The sequence below is a fragment of the Lissotriton helveticus genome, chromosome 11 (assembly GCF_964261635.1).
Source record: "Lissotriton helveticus chromosome 11, aLisHel1.1, whole genome shotgun sequence".
In the NCBI taxonomy this organism is placed as follows: domain Eukaryota; kingdom Metazoa; phylum Chordata; class Amphibia; order Caudata; family Salamandridae; genus Lissotriton; species Lissotriton helveticus.
Window position 1 is genome coordinate 141,613,948 of NC_136072.1, and position 14,271 is coordinate 141,628,218.

General features: G+C 47.5%; 1 protein-coding gene across 2 annotated transcripts in view; it reads right to left on the reverse strand.

Moving 5' to 3' along the window:
• Positions 1 to 14,271, reverse strand: part of SI (sucrase-isomaltase) — a 645,776-nt gene that overhangs the window by 614,816 nt on the left and 16,689 nt on the right. The window contains exon 1 of one of the 2 annotated variants that reach the window (XM_078665618.1): positions 3,964 to 4,149. The exons of the other annotated variant lie outside the window; for it this stretch is intronic. The gene's annotated coding sequence lies outside the window, so the exon portion shown is untranslated. Of the gene's footprint in view, positions 1 to 3,963; positions 4,150 to 14,271 lie in introns of those variants that run through there. 2 annotated transcript variants of the gene reach the window in all.

Sequence of the window (14,271 nt, forward strand, 5' to 3'; positions counted from 1 at the left end):
AGTGTGCGGGGCTGAATACTGTGCACAGTGGGCAGATGGCTGTCCATGGGGTATTGGGAGTCTCTGCCCAGGCCCTGTAGCCAAACTCCCACTGAACTCTGCAGAAGAACTTGCACATCAAGGGGATGGCTGTCTGTTGGGGAGAGAGCTGGCCACCTGGTGGATGTCAAGGGCAATACTCTGTCATTGTTACACACAACTTGTCTGTGGCACCTATCTATAATATCCCTTTAACCTTTTCAATGAATTTCTGCCTTTTTGAACATAAGCTAAGTTGTGCGTGTGTGTGAGTTGTCTGTGTGTTTGTGTGTGAGAGAGGGAGGGAGAGAGAGATTACTAGTACAATCTAATTTCATGGAAATCCATATTCCTAAAGTCCTACATGCCTCTTTATGGAAGTAATGAATGTTATCTAATTCACAGGATGCAACAGACTGAGTTTCCTAAAGCAAGAAAGTATTGTAGAAAAGTATGACATCAAGCCATTTATTAACTTTTAGTTTCCTTGCCTCAAGATTGATTGCACTAACCTCAGATCTTATATAAGCAATGTGTCATTTGTTAAGCTTAAATATTTTCAAATGAGTTGTAGTTTAAAAGATTCCCCACCGAGTGCAAAATGCACATACATAATACCCAACAAGAAATACAATTTAAGAGTAATGTTCCATACGATGTGCTCACATTTTCCACTTAAAGAGATTATTCTCAATGCTTGGTCTGACATGCTTCCTCCAACATAACCTACAACTATTTCATGCACTGAAAGCTTTTAAGTCAATCATCATCTGTTAGTCGGTCAATACAGCAAACCTATTGCTGCCTATGTTAGTGGCTCAGTATTGCTGTTAAAGGCAGAGAAATTCCCTTCTGAAAGCATGCATAATCGGTCTTCTAATTTGGTAAAGTTAGAAATATTCTCAGATATATATAAAAGTATATAGGATTCTTGGATGCATAGAAAATATACAGAAATATCATAAGGTATACACAAACAACGTTTTCTTGGCTGTAAATCAAAATCTTAATAGTAACAAAATGATGTATGTGCTATCAAGCACCAATTCATTTCCACAAGCTAAAACACTGACTTCAATGTTCATTTCTTTAAAGAATCTCACAGAACTATATTGCACTGACTTCGGGAGAAGATCCACCAAAACAGACAGCATTCCATCATAAAGTTCAAAGGCTACAAATTCCTAGTGGTCCTCAACCGGTATGGTGATTTGTGGATACAGTAGTTGTATCTTGCAGTAGTCCAGTCCTCATGTTGGAATGTTGAACTACGTGTTGAGGCCTATTGTATTTGATGTAAAGGCTGTCCATTACAAAATCATGAATCCTCCTGTAGTGCACCCCTGTTTACTCACATGTATTTTTATCATCTTTTCTATATGAAATGTTTGGTGGTGAGAACCCATATCATCAGGAGGGCAGTTCTAAAGGAGTTGGCCAATAGTTTGGTCTATTATGATCTGGCACCAGAAATATTGGTTTTGGAATCATTCCCAGTTTTTGCAATGTGTTTTCCAGCATTTAGTTTGAATATTTGAAAACAAGTTGGGGTAGTATTTTCCCTAATTATGCTGGGGAATTATTCATATGCCATTTGCTGAATTCTGATGGATGTCAAAACTCACTTGAGAGATTTACATCCGAAGCACCACCATTGTATATGAGAATATAGTATAATGCATAATTTGATTTAAAAAAATCTCTTCATCATAATGTTTGATAGCACACAACAAAGCATTTCTTAATTTATGAACATTTAAAGTTTTGGAGCAAGCAACAATGGGGATCTTTTAAGTTTTTACAATCAAAGGTAAAGTATATCAGAGAACTTTTAATACTCCTCTGCATTAATCACTTTTTGCTGACATCAGCACACCAACAAACAAAAAAGCCAGCACTGTGATTCTACCAGCAACATGTAATGTATGATCTTGTATTTCATTGAGCCTGAAGGCGTCCGTATATACAACATCATATATCATGGTAGTATATCCACCAAGTGAAGACAGAAGTTCCATTTTTTCATCACATTATCTTAAACTATTTAATTTTCTCACAAGGGTAACAGACCAATTCCAAAGTTCAATGGTGTAAAAACATTCATGCAATGCACTATGAGTTAATCCACTCTCAATACCATTCTCACTATATGGACATATACATTACACTGATTGTGCTGTGAGTACCTCTTCTCACAACTCCCAATAATAGACTATTTGTCCAGAGCATAACTAGTATTATTCCTCTGCTGCAATGCAACACGCAAGGCATAATTTTTACCATCAAGACTTACCATTTTTGATTCACACATACAAGCTGGTCTTCCCCTCTAGATATGTACATTTAGGGACCAGTATTTACGTCTGTGCACCGTGACCTAAAATAGTGCAAAATGGCCGACTTGCCTGTTTAATATAGGCCAGTTAACGCTGGTACAAACTAGCACAATCACTGAGAGATACCGAGCACTATCTCTCGAACATGTGAGTTTTTCAAACCAAGGCCACTTTTGTTAGGCTCTCAACACACTCCTATTTCTGCTGTCATAAAACGGAGAGTTACGGTCGCAACATCCAACCCCCTACTGCGCCACAGTTTTATGGACAAGAGGTGAAGTTTGCAGGCTCTAAAACTAAAACTTAGGGCATTTTTAAGAGTTTGGGGGACAGGATAGTCCATCACAAACATGGCGGATAACCTGCCCGCCGTATTACAAGTGCATTATTTATAATGATATGATATTGTCTACAGTGGTTAATTTGTAAAAAGATAAGTGCCGGGGCTCTTGCCAAGTGGCAGCTTGCACCAGGCCACTTCCCATTTTAGCACCGGCCAAAACGGAACAAACTACTAACCCTCAAAGTTGGGATTGAATGTGGCGTAATGACCAGAGCTGCCAACTTCGGAGCTGGGTAACTAGGCTCAAGTCTCGGCATCGGCTTAACATCCTGCGATTCTGGGCAAACCACTTGAACTCCTGGTAAATTAATGTGTCCTTAATTGAGAGTCCTAAAAAGCACCTGAGTTGGTGATTAAGTGCTGGTGCTAAGCACCGGATACCACCGGTTCAAATTAAGCACTGATTGTTTATCAAACTCTTAAGAAGGCCCTTGTTATTACCTATGTAACAGCAGACATATAAAGAACTGTATTTAATTTACCATCTGCATCTTTTCACTATTCATAAATACAGAATTCGCAGATGAAAGTCCTATATTAGTGTGTCACCGCACATTAAAGAACCCCACTGTTACTTTGATATTTGCCTCCTGCAAAAAAACATTATACCATGGTGATTTTTACAGCAGTCATTAGAATCTAAAGGCTGCGTGAAAGGTTGCTAAACTACGCGGCAAAACACCCGAGCAGGATGTACAAATACATATGTCAATGTTGCTAGGGAGATCCCAATTGCCGGCCCTAGTGGTATTTTTATACCAACAGTTTACGCAATTTAAGAACACATCAAACAATCATTTAGGTAATCCATCCATCACTATAAACATTTTAAATCTCAAAGAATACAGGTTGCCATGTTTATAATTGTATCTCTTTTATAGTTTTGGATTTGAGTGCACCCAGTATAAAATACATATTATGATAACAAATACTGATCAGGTTGCTAAAGTATTAACGTGTATTTATATTAGAAAATTGCAGTCATGCAAATGTTATCAATTGAATATATATATATATATATATATATATATATATATATATATATATATATATATATATATATATATATATATATATATATATATAATTTTATAATTTTAACATGGCATAATAGTGTATGCAAGGTACACTAGATCCCTACTGTAAATGTAAGAGTGCATAACGGAAACCCTTTCAGCAAAACATTTAGATGAACTAAACGCGTTTGTAGATTCTACGCCTTTGATGCAATGATAAATCACATTTTAAAAATACTGTGTTACCCACCTTGATTGCAGGCTCCTGCCTCTTCCCTTGCGATGCTCTCACACTGCTCTACGAAGAGGACTTTCAACTGTAGCAGAACGGTTTTATATTAGGCGTGTCTTTTACGGCTGCCCGCGCTATTAAGATGTGATACTGCTGTAGTAAAGTGCAACCCTACAGAAATAATTAGCTCGCCTATGTTAATCTATAATCGTGGTCCACGGGGCAGTAACCAGCTACAGACAAAATTGCTCAATAAAACAGCAAAACAGTATTTATTCTTACCACTTTAGTAAAATTTAACATAAATTTCAGAAATGTACTATAAGGTACTTCTAAAACGCCACTGCCACGGATTTGGGTTGGCTAGTGTCTTAATTAGTTGAGAAATTGGACAGCGATATTTAACCCCAGAGACAGAGGCAAGTGGGTGTTTGTCACTGGGATTGTTAACCGATGTGCTGCTTTTTGTCTGGAAATGCGGTAAATGTTTTGACTTTCTACAGTAAGTAACAAAGCACCACGCAATATAATACAAAGTAAAATAGGAGCAAAGCAGAAGGTAAGACAATAGCAACAGCACAATGTAAGAGAAAACCAATGCAATAACGCAGCACAAAACTAACAATAAACATACCCACAGCAGAACAAAATTCAACATAGAAATGAGTGGCAAATATTCCGGTCATACATCACCACCCCTCACAAGTTTGTTTTCAAAATACTGTGGTAAAGGGTGTTTTTCACCCAGTAATGCCTTATTTCTAAAAATACACATATTAGCACCAAAACAAAATGTTTTGTGATTCAGCACTTGCCTAATTCATGGAATCATCAATCAATCAATCAATCATAGCATTTGTATAGCGCACTACTCACCCGGAAGCGTCTCAAGGCGCTTGGGGGAAGGGGTCTGCTATTGCTCGAACAGCCAGGTCTTGAGTTGTCTCCTGAAGGCGAGATGGTCCTGGGTCAGCCGAAGGTGGGTGGGGAGGGAGTTCCATGTCTTGGCCGCCAGGTAGGAGAAGGATCTTCCTCCGGCGGTGGCTCTTCGGATGCGTGGTACGGCGGCGAGGGCGAGGCTTGTCAAACGTAGCTGGCGGGTGGGCGTGTAGAAGGTCAGGCGGTCGTTGAGGTACTTGGGGCCCAGGTCGTGGAGAGACTTGTGTGCGTGGGTGAGGAGTCTGAACGTGATTCTTTTGCTGACGGGGAGCCAGTGCAGGTCCCTCAGGTGGCCGGAGATGTGGTTGCATCGGGGGATGTCCAGGATGAGTCGGGCGGAGGCGTTCTGGATGCGTTGATGTCTTTTCTGTAGCTTGGCTGTGGTTCCGGCGTAGAGGGTGTTTCCGTAGTCCAGTCGGTTTGTGACGAGTGCCTGGGTGACCGTCTTCCTGGTTTCGGTCGGGATCCATCGGAAGATCTTGCGGAGCATGCGGAGGGTGTTGAAGCATGATGAGGAGACAGCGTTGACTTGTCTGGTCATCGAGAGGGAGGAGTCCAGGATGAAGCCCAGGTTGCGTGCATGGTCTGTTGGCTTGGGAGTGATGCCCATGGCGGGGGGCCACCAGGAGTCGTCCCAGGCGGAGGGCGATGGTCCCAGGATGAGGACTTCCATCTCGTCTAAGTTCAGTTTCATGCGGCTGTTCTTCATCCACTCGGTGACGTCTTTCATCCCTTCGTGTAGGCTAGTTCTGGCGGCGGCGGGGTCCCTGGTGAGGGAGAGGATCAGTTGGGTGTCGTTGGCGTAGGAGATGATGTTGAGGTTGTGTTGGCGTGCGATGGCTGCAAGGGGTCTCATGTAGACGTTGAAGAGGGTGGGGCTGAGTGATGATCCTTGCGGTACGCCGCAGATGACTACGGTGGCCTTGGAACGAAACGGGGGAGGCGGACTCTCTGTGTTCTTCCGGCGAGGAACAAGATGATCCATTCCAGTGCCTTCTCTTGGACACCTGTGTTGCTGAGGCGTTGAACTAGGGTGCGGTGGCAGACAGTGTCGAACGCTGCAGAGAGGTCCAGGAGGATGAGGGCCGCTGTTTCCCCGTTGTTGAGCAGGGTTCTGATGTCGTCAGTGGCTGCGATGAGGGCGGTCTCGGTGCTGTGGTTGGCTCGGAAACCGGACTGCGAGGGGTCGAGGGATCCGTTCGTCTCGAGGAAGGCGGCAAGCTGTCTGTTGACGGTCTTCTAGATGACTTTGGCAGGAAAAGGGAGGAGCGAGATGGGGTGGAAGTTCTTGAGGTCGGTGGGGTCATCTGTTGGTTTCTTCAGTAGGGCGCTGAGCTCAACATGCTTCCAGCTCTCCGGGAAGGTGGCGGTGTTGAAGGAGATGTTGAAGATGTCCCGGAGTTGGGGTGCGATGATGGAGTCGGCCTTGTTGAAGACGTGGTGGGGGCAGGGGTCGGTTGGAGATCCGGAGTGGATGGTGTTCATCGTGCGGGCTGTGTCTTCGGTGATCACCGTGGTCCAGGTGCGGAGGGTGGCAGTTGGTTCGACGGTTGGGTGTGTGGATGGTGCGCCGAAGCTGTTGTGGATGTCAGCGATCTTGCAGTGGAAGAATGAGGCGATAGCGTCGCAGAGGTCTTGTGAAGGAGTGATGTCGTTGTTGCCGGTGCTTGGGTTGGAGAACTCCTTGACGATGCTGAAGAGTTCCTTGCTGTCGTGGGCGTTGTTGTCCAGTCGTTCCTTCAGTGATTTCTTCTTGGTGGTGCGGATGAGCTGGTGGTGCTTGCGGGTGGCTTGTTTGAGGGTGGTCATGTTGTCTGTGGTCTGGTCGAGGATCCAGGCTTTCTCGAGGGTGCGGCAGTTCTTCTTGGAGTCGTTGAGTTAGTCGGTGAACCAGGTGACTTTCTTGCTTCTGGGTCTGCTGGGAGGGTTCTTCAGTGGCGCGAGGTCGTCTGCGCAAGCGGTCAGCCACTGTGTAAGGTTGCGGGCTGCTTCGTTGGGGTCCGTTGTGCTGGCGGGCGGGTTCTGGCTGAGGGAGGTGGTGAGCTGCTCGGCGGTGATCTTGCTCCAGCTCCTGTGAGGAACCTGTTGCGGGTGGTGGTGGGTCGTGGTTCTTCTGAAGCTGAAGTGGACGCAGCTGTGGTCGGTCCAGAGAAGTCCGGTGGAGTGGCTGAAGGTGATGTGCTTGCTGGATGAGAAGACGGGATCAAGCATGTGACCGGCGTAGTGGGTGGGAGTGTTGACCAGTTGCTTGAGTCCGAGGTTTGCGAGGTTGTCCAGCAGGGCGGCGGTGTTGCGGTCCTTGTTGTTCTCCAGGTGGAAGTTGAGGTCCCCTAGGAGGATGTAGTCAGTGGAGGGGAGGGCGTGCGGGCTGATGAAGTCTGTGATGTCTTCGCTGAATTGTGTGCGTGGTCCCGGGGGTCTGTAGACGAGGGTCCCTCTGAGGGTCGTCTTTGGGTCGGTGTGTATCTGGAAGTGGAGGTGCTCGGCGGCGGAGAAGGTGTTGTTGGAGTCGGTCGTGATGCGGATGGTGTTCTTGTGTACGATGGCGATGCCTCCTCCAGTCTGGTTGGCGCGGTCCCTCGGGGTGATCTTGTATCCGTGTGGGATGGCGATAGCGATGTCGGGTGCAGAGGAGGCGTTCATTCAGGTTTCTGTGAGGAAGGCGACGTCTGGTGAGGTTGTGTCGAGCAGGTTCCAAAGTTCGATGGCGTGTCTGTGGACGGAGCGGGTGTTGAGCAGGATGCACTTGAGGTGGTTGCTGCTAGTTCTCGGCTTGGCGGGTGCAGGTCCGGAGGCAGGTGAATTTGCAGGCTTGGCAGGTGAAGGGTCCGTGGGTGCGTTTCGGAGTGGCTCGGTAGCAGGCGGGGGTTCGGCCGGCGTTGAGTGCGTTGAGGGTGGCAGCGTCGTAGGTCCGTCGTGTGGGCAGGCATCTTCGGGGGCCAGGGGTCCTGGCGCTGGGCGCGGTCCAGGCGCTGACGGGCGCAGACGGGCGCAGACGGGCTTGCCTTTGGCGCGCCTTTGGCGCACAATTGGCGCACCCGCTGCGCGCACGCGTGGTCTCCATTTAAGGACAAGTGGGAGAGAGGGGCAGCTGGGAGGCGGCGGGAAGCGGAGGTCACAGGGAACCGGGGCTGAAACACAAAGAAAAAGTCACGAAGCAAAAGACAGGGGCAATACAGGCAACAAGTGGGGAACAAGTGGGGAAGTACGAGTGGGGAAATAACACACAGAGAACTTGGCAGAAATGGCAACGACCAGCAGCGAGCAAGGGAGGGGGCACACAGACACAGCTGGAGGGCCGTGCGGCGCGGGGGTGTCCTGAGGACAGGTCACACTCACCTGTGCCACGCGGTCTCCATTTAAGGACAAGTGGGAGGGAGGGGCAGCTGGGAGGCGGGAGCGGGGAGGGCACTGAAGAGAAGTGGGCGGGGCCGCGATCTCCGGATTCGGGAAGCGGGGAGCGGAGGTCACAGGGAACCGGGGCTGAAACACAAAGAAAAAGTCACGGAGCAAAAGACAGGGGCAATACAGGCAACAAGTGGGGAACAAGTGGGGAAGTACAAGTGGGGAAATAACACACAGAGCACTTGGCAGAAACGGCACCAACCAGCAGCGAGCAAGGGAGGGGGCACACAGACACAGCTGGAGGGCTGTGCGGCGCGGGGGTGTCCTGAGGACAGGTCACACTCACCTGCGCCGCGCGGTCTCCATTTAAGGACAAGTGGGAGGGAGGGGCAGCTGGGAGGTGGGAGCGGGGAGGGCACAGTAGAGAAGTGGGCGGGGCCGCGATCTCCGGCGGCGGGGAGCGGAGGTCACAGGGAACCGGGCTGAAACACAAAGAAAAAGTCGCGGAGCAAAAGACAGGGGCCATACAGGCAACAAGTGGGGAACAAGTGGGGAAGTACAAGTGGGGAAATAACACACAGAGCATTTGGCAGAAATGGCAACGACCAGCAGCGAGCAAGGGATGGGGCACACAGACACAGCTGGAAGGCCGTGCGGCGCGGGGTTGTCCTGAGGACAGGTCACACTCACCTACGCCGCGCGGTCTCCATTTAAGGACAAGTGGGAGGGAGGAGCGGGGAGGGCACAGAAGAGAAGTGGGCGGGGCCGCGATCTTCGGCGGCGGGAAGCGGATGTCATAGGGAACCGGGGCTGAAACACAAAGAAAAAGTCACGGAGCAAAAGACAGGGGCAATACAGGCAACAAGTGGGGAACAAGTGGGGGAAGTACAAGTGGGGAAATAACACACAGAGCACTTGGCAGAAATAGCAACGATCAGCAGCGAGCAAGGGAGGGGCCACACAGACAGAGCTGGAAGGCCGTGCGGCGCGGGGGTGTCCTGAGGATCAGATCTAGAAATAGTTAGTGTAGGGCTTTTCCAAACACAAGCAACTGATCACTACTCGACAAGGCATGTAATGTACCAGAAATAGGTACAACAGCATTTATGCTAGGGTTATTCCCAAGGTTATCATTACACTGCAAAGCTGAAGGCTTCAGTCCATGAGTTTAAATGATGTTCACTCTGAAATGGAAAGTGAGCCTACTGTGGCCATTTTAAGAATAAATATTGTATTCGGTTCAATAGTAGCAAGTATAATTCACCAATAGCACTGAAGCCTTTCCTGGCAATTAAGTAAGAGGTAACCCCATTAGTTGTTCACTTGTGGTAAAGTGCTAGCTAATAGAGCAACATTGTATGAGCATATTTGTGGGTTTCCAGAGTGAGGTCTGAATGAGTGAGTGGTCCAAGGGTTAGAGGTTACAGTTGAGCTGTGTTTAAGCACAGTGACATAGGACAAATAGAGTAATGTTTGAGTTTGTTCAGTCGTTTGTCAGTTGTTATACTGCAAATCTTTGCTATTGGGGCTGAGGTTGCTCTTATAATAATAATTGTTCGTGGCACTTTGTCTATGCCTTGAGGGCAGCAGGGGAGCTTAGGTTGCATAGGTTAAAAGGAGAGTGAAAGTTCAGTCCTCTAATAGAGACACAAATCATGAAGCACTTCTCTATTTAGAAACAGGTTTTGCTTTCTAGAATTCTTGGTGGTCTTGCCAATTGTGTGTTCCAGTGTTTGGATGTTTGTGCACAGGGAAATGTACAAACATGCATTTCTCACTAGGGAGGGATGTTGAGGGATTTAGGCAGGGCTGTTTAGGGATTTAGTCAGTCTGGAATTCATAATCATTCTCTGCGCATAGCGATGTAGTTCTAGACAGAAGAATGTGGCTCTCATGACATCGACAGCCAGTGGGATGAAGGCGAGATGCTTGAAAGCACTGCTCTGCTCTACAGGCACCCATAGAAAGGCTTGTGTGAATCGGGAGATGTGATCGCTTTGCCACTGATGTGAGAGTTTCTTTGTGGATCTTCAGGATTCTTCAAAGAAGACATAGAAGAGCTTCTAGGTACAGTCTAGTGGGTGTCCATGATCCTGAAGCCAGAGAGCAGTAAGGTTATACTGTGCTCAGTTTCCACAGCTCAGAAACACACTTCATTAGGTGTGTTTGAGGTAGTTGAGTAACATCTAGTGACCTATTCCTTGGAGTCTTTGACATAACAAGTAGGATTCTATAGAAGGATATGATCAGATCCGGGACTGAGATATGCCTTCAAGAGGAAAGGGCAAATGGTGTAACCAGGGATGGAAGTGTACCTGAGGTCAATCATTTTGTAGAGGTATAAAAGAATCTGTGCCAGGACATCACTTTGAATATCTAGTCTCTCGTTCTTTGAGGTAGGGTTTGGTAATAAACCCAGTCAGAAGCAGAAGGAAGGCTCTGTGATAATAATGCAGCTACTATGTTATGTCAACTGTATACAAATGCTTTTATTTGATTTCATAAAATCATAAAAGGGTGGAACATACCACAATGGGATATACAATGTAACACAGTAAACCAGATAAAAAATTGCAGCACACCATTTTTTATAAATAGTGAAGTAATTAATTCCAAAGTCCAAAATCTTTGTAAAAAAGATAACTCGACCAGAGGTCTTAAAAATAGAATTGTAAACATGTCTATGCCTCCTGCTTCAGGTAAGGTTATTGTGCTGAAGAGGGCAAAAGGAGAGAATAGAGCGGTTTAAAAGTTCCTTGGAGGACTCAGCCCGACTGCATGATGGAATACTGGTCATCTGTCCTTCTTGTCAAATTCTTTGATCACGGAGTCCTTTTTTCAAGTTCTTTTGCTGCTACGTTCAAGAATTTGATTGTTTTACAAGACAGTGGAACGGAGGAACCACTGAGACATTTTATGACTGCCGCTCTGCAAGTCCTTGATTGTTCTACTCTCAAGATTGTCCGTAAAAGGATCTTCCTCATATTGTGTAGAGCCAGGCAGATACATAGTAGATGTAATAGAGACTCTACTCAATTTCCACAGAGGCGGCAGTCCGTGGTCGACCAGGGCCGTAGTCATTGTGGAGTAAGATCTTTTGTGGTGAAGGACCCCGGTCTTAATAGGGTTGGTTTCCGCTTGTACTGATCTGTGAAGCCCTCGTGTAAATATGGCTGAGGTTTCAGCAGTTTGTAGGTAGGCATTGCCATCCATGCATGACTTTGACTGGCCAATGGAGCTTTATCTGTTTGCAGAGATAGTTGTTTGATGGCTTTATTGGTGATTTGTTTAAATGCATAGTATGGCATTGATGTATGCCAGGCTTCCTCGAGCTTTAGCGTTGAAAGCGTTTGCTTTAAAATTCGAAATATGGACTTGTCCGGTCTTGATTGTTTTTCGACCTCCTCAAAGCAGTGATGGGCTAGTGTGTTTACTTTGGCTGCCCTCATCCTCCAGTAGTATTTGGCCAGGGCTCCTTGTCTAGCCAGCATCTGTTTTTTTAGAATCAATCGTTTTTTATTGAGCAGTATACCAACAAATCCCACAGCTCGGCTGCCTACATCCACCGGCCGGCAGAGCACAATCCAGCAGTATTAAACACAGCCTTAGGGCCTACACCCTACTCTTATGAAAGAGCACAAAACAGTTAAACAATAATACCTCCCCCCACCACCCTACTCCCGCCCCCACCTCCACCCCAACCCCCCTCCCACCTCTTTCCTCCGCATCAGTCCCTACTATTCCCCTAGTTCGCACTAAGTCCCTCCCGTCTCGCAGTACGCTCCAGACTTTCCGATCCTATTTGACTGCACCCTGGGGGACCACCGGGATAAGGTGTAAGATTTGCAAGTACTTGGGACATGTTACCTCGCGCAGATCACGAGACAGAAGATGTATAAAGGGTTACCACAGCTCAGCATATACCTCACCCTTGCCATCCACACACAGAGACAGTCTCTCCATGGCCAACAAATGTCACAGCCACCGAATCCAGTCCCTCGGGTCAGGGGAAGCAGAGGATCGCCATTGTGTAAGGATAACTAAGCGCGCCGCTAGCAAGGCTAGAGCTATCTGCCTGCCCCTTATAGAACGCAAGGGGAACGCTTTGGGATGTGGGAGGCCTAGCAGCACATGCTCTGGAGCCCTGGGAAATGTGATGTGAAAGGCCTCATTGATGTCATCAAGGACCGCCTTCCAGTAACGCTCTAGTTTCGGGAAGTGCCAGAGCAAGTGCGTCAAGGTGCCTGGAGCACCACAGCCCCGCCAGCAAAGACCCGAGCATTTTGGATCCCAATTTTTAATCCGCACTGGGGTATGGTACCAGTATGACACTATCTTGTAGGCCGACTCATCGCCTGAAACATTGGACGCAGTATGCTGCGCGCGATAAAACACCTTTTCCCATTCTTTACATGACAGTGGATGGCCCAGCTCCGTCTCCCACCGAACGTACGTTTAGTGCGCGGTGCCTTAGTACGCGCCACAATCTGGGCATATAGGTCAGATATAAGTTTGCGTCATCTTTTTTGCATATCACCCAACGTTCTAGGGCCGCCAGAGGACCGGGCATATCGGCCATATTAGGAGGTTGAGTGACCCAATGTGCTACCTGCGAGTAGGAAAATGCATCAGATTCGTGGAGGGCAAAGTGGCCCCGACGCAGCGAAGAAAACGAGATCAAGCCATCGAGGTCAAAGAGGTGGCCTGCCCTCTTGCAGCCCTCCTCCCTCCAACGCTGGAAGACCGGGGACGAGCAGCCCAGCGGGAAGTCCGGGTAATCGACAATGGGCGTCATAGGTGACGGAAAGGTGGTCCAGCCCTTACGCCTTGCCAACTGATCCCACGCCTTCATGGTCGGCGATGTCACTGGTGACCAATATAAGCCCCACACTCTGTGTTTTCGAGGGAGCCACAATTTGCGCCAAATATTGCGGCCTGCCACCGCCTGATCCATAAATAACCAGTGTTTGCAGGAGAGCGGTCTGTTCCATTCAAGAATAAAGCGCAGACAAGCCGTCTGGTAGTATGCCATAAGTGAGGGAAAGCCCAGTCTGCCGTTGTCAAGAGGGACCATTATCAACGAGGATGCAAGTCACGGACGTTTGTGTTCCCATAGAAATTTAGTAAGCAGCCCATGTAGCTTCTTTATGGTACCCGGAGGGCTCAAGGGCAACATTTGGAAGAGGTAAAGAATGCGCGGCAGGACCGTCATTTGAACTGCCGCCAGTCGACCAAACCAGGCGAGCTGCAAGCGGGACCAGTCAGACAGCGATTTAGTTGTTTGCTCGACTAAGATCTTGTAGTTGAGAGAGACTGTCTGCGCTGTAGTAGGAGCCAGGCAAATCCCCAGATACGGGATGTCGGAGTGAATCCACTGGAAGGCAAAGTCCTTTTGGAGGTCTTGCATGTCAGCGGCTGCAACCGAGACGTTAAGGACCTGGGACTTGGAAAATTGACCTTAAAACCTGCTACGCCACCAAAGTCACGTAATTCCATCGACAGGTGCCGCAAGGAGGTGTGGGGGCACGTAAGCGAGAGGATCACGTCATCGGCATATAGGCTTCAGGATCTGGTGTTTTAGACCGTTTTCAAGGCGTATTTGAGCCTGGGAGATGTGATGTGGGATTGTGAACAGTTTCTTGAATAATCTGGATTGGGCTGTGTTTAAAGTTGTCGAATCCTTGGTGTTTGGCATTTCTGAACCTTAGGTAATGGATGGCAAACATTTGGCTGCTATGACCTTTAGTAGGTGGTTTGTTGAACTGCTGCCTAGTTTTTTCTGCAGAGTTTTAAAGACAAATTGTAGTTGTTTTGCTTTTGTTTGCCCAAGGTCTTGATGCAGTTTGAAGCTGAGTTGGCGATCTAAATGGACCCCCAAACATTTGTATACGACCACCTGAGATAAAATGCTGGAATTTATCCTCCAAACAAATTTGGGGCGTCTTTTTTGGAAACTGGAGATGCATACGACATTTGATTTTTTTAAGTTGTTCTTTTGAGATGTATAGCACTAGTTGAGAGATCAGCCGCTGCAGACCAAGT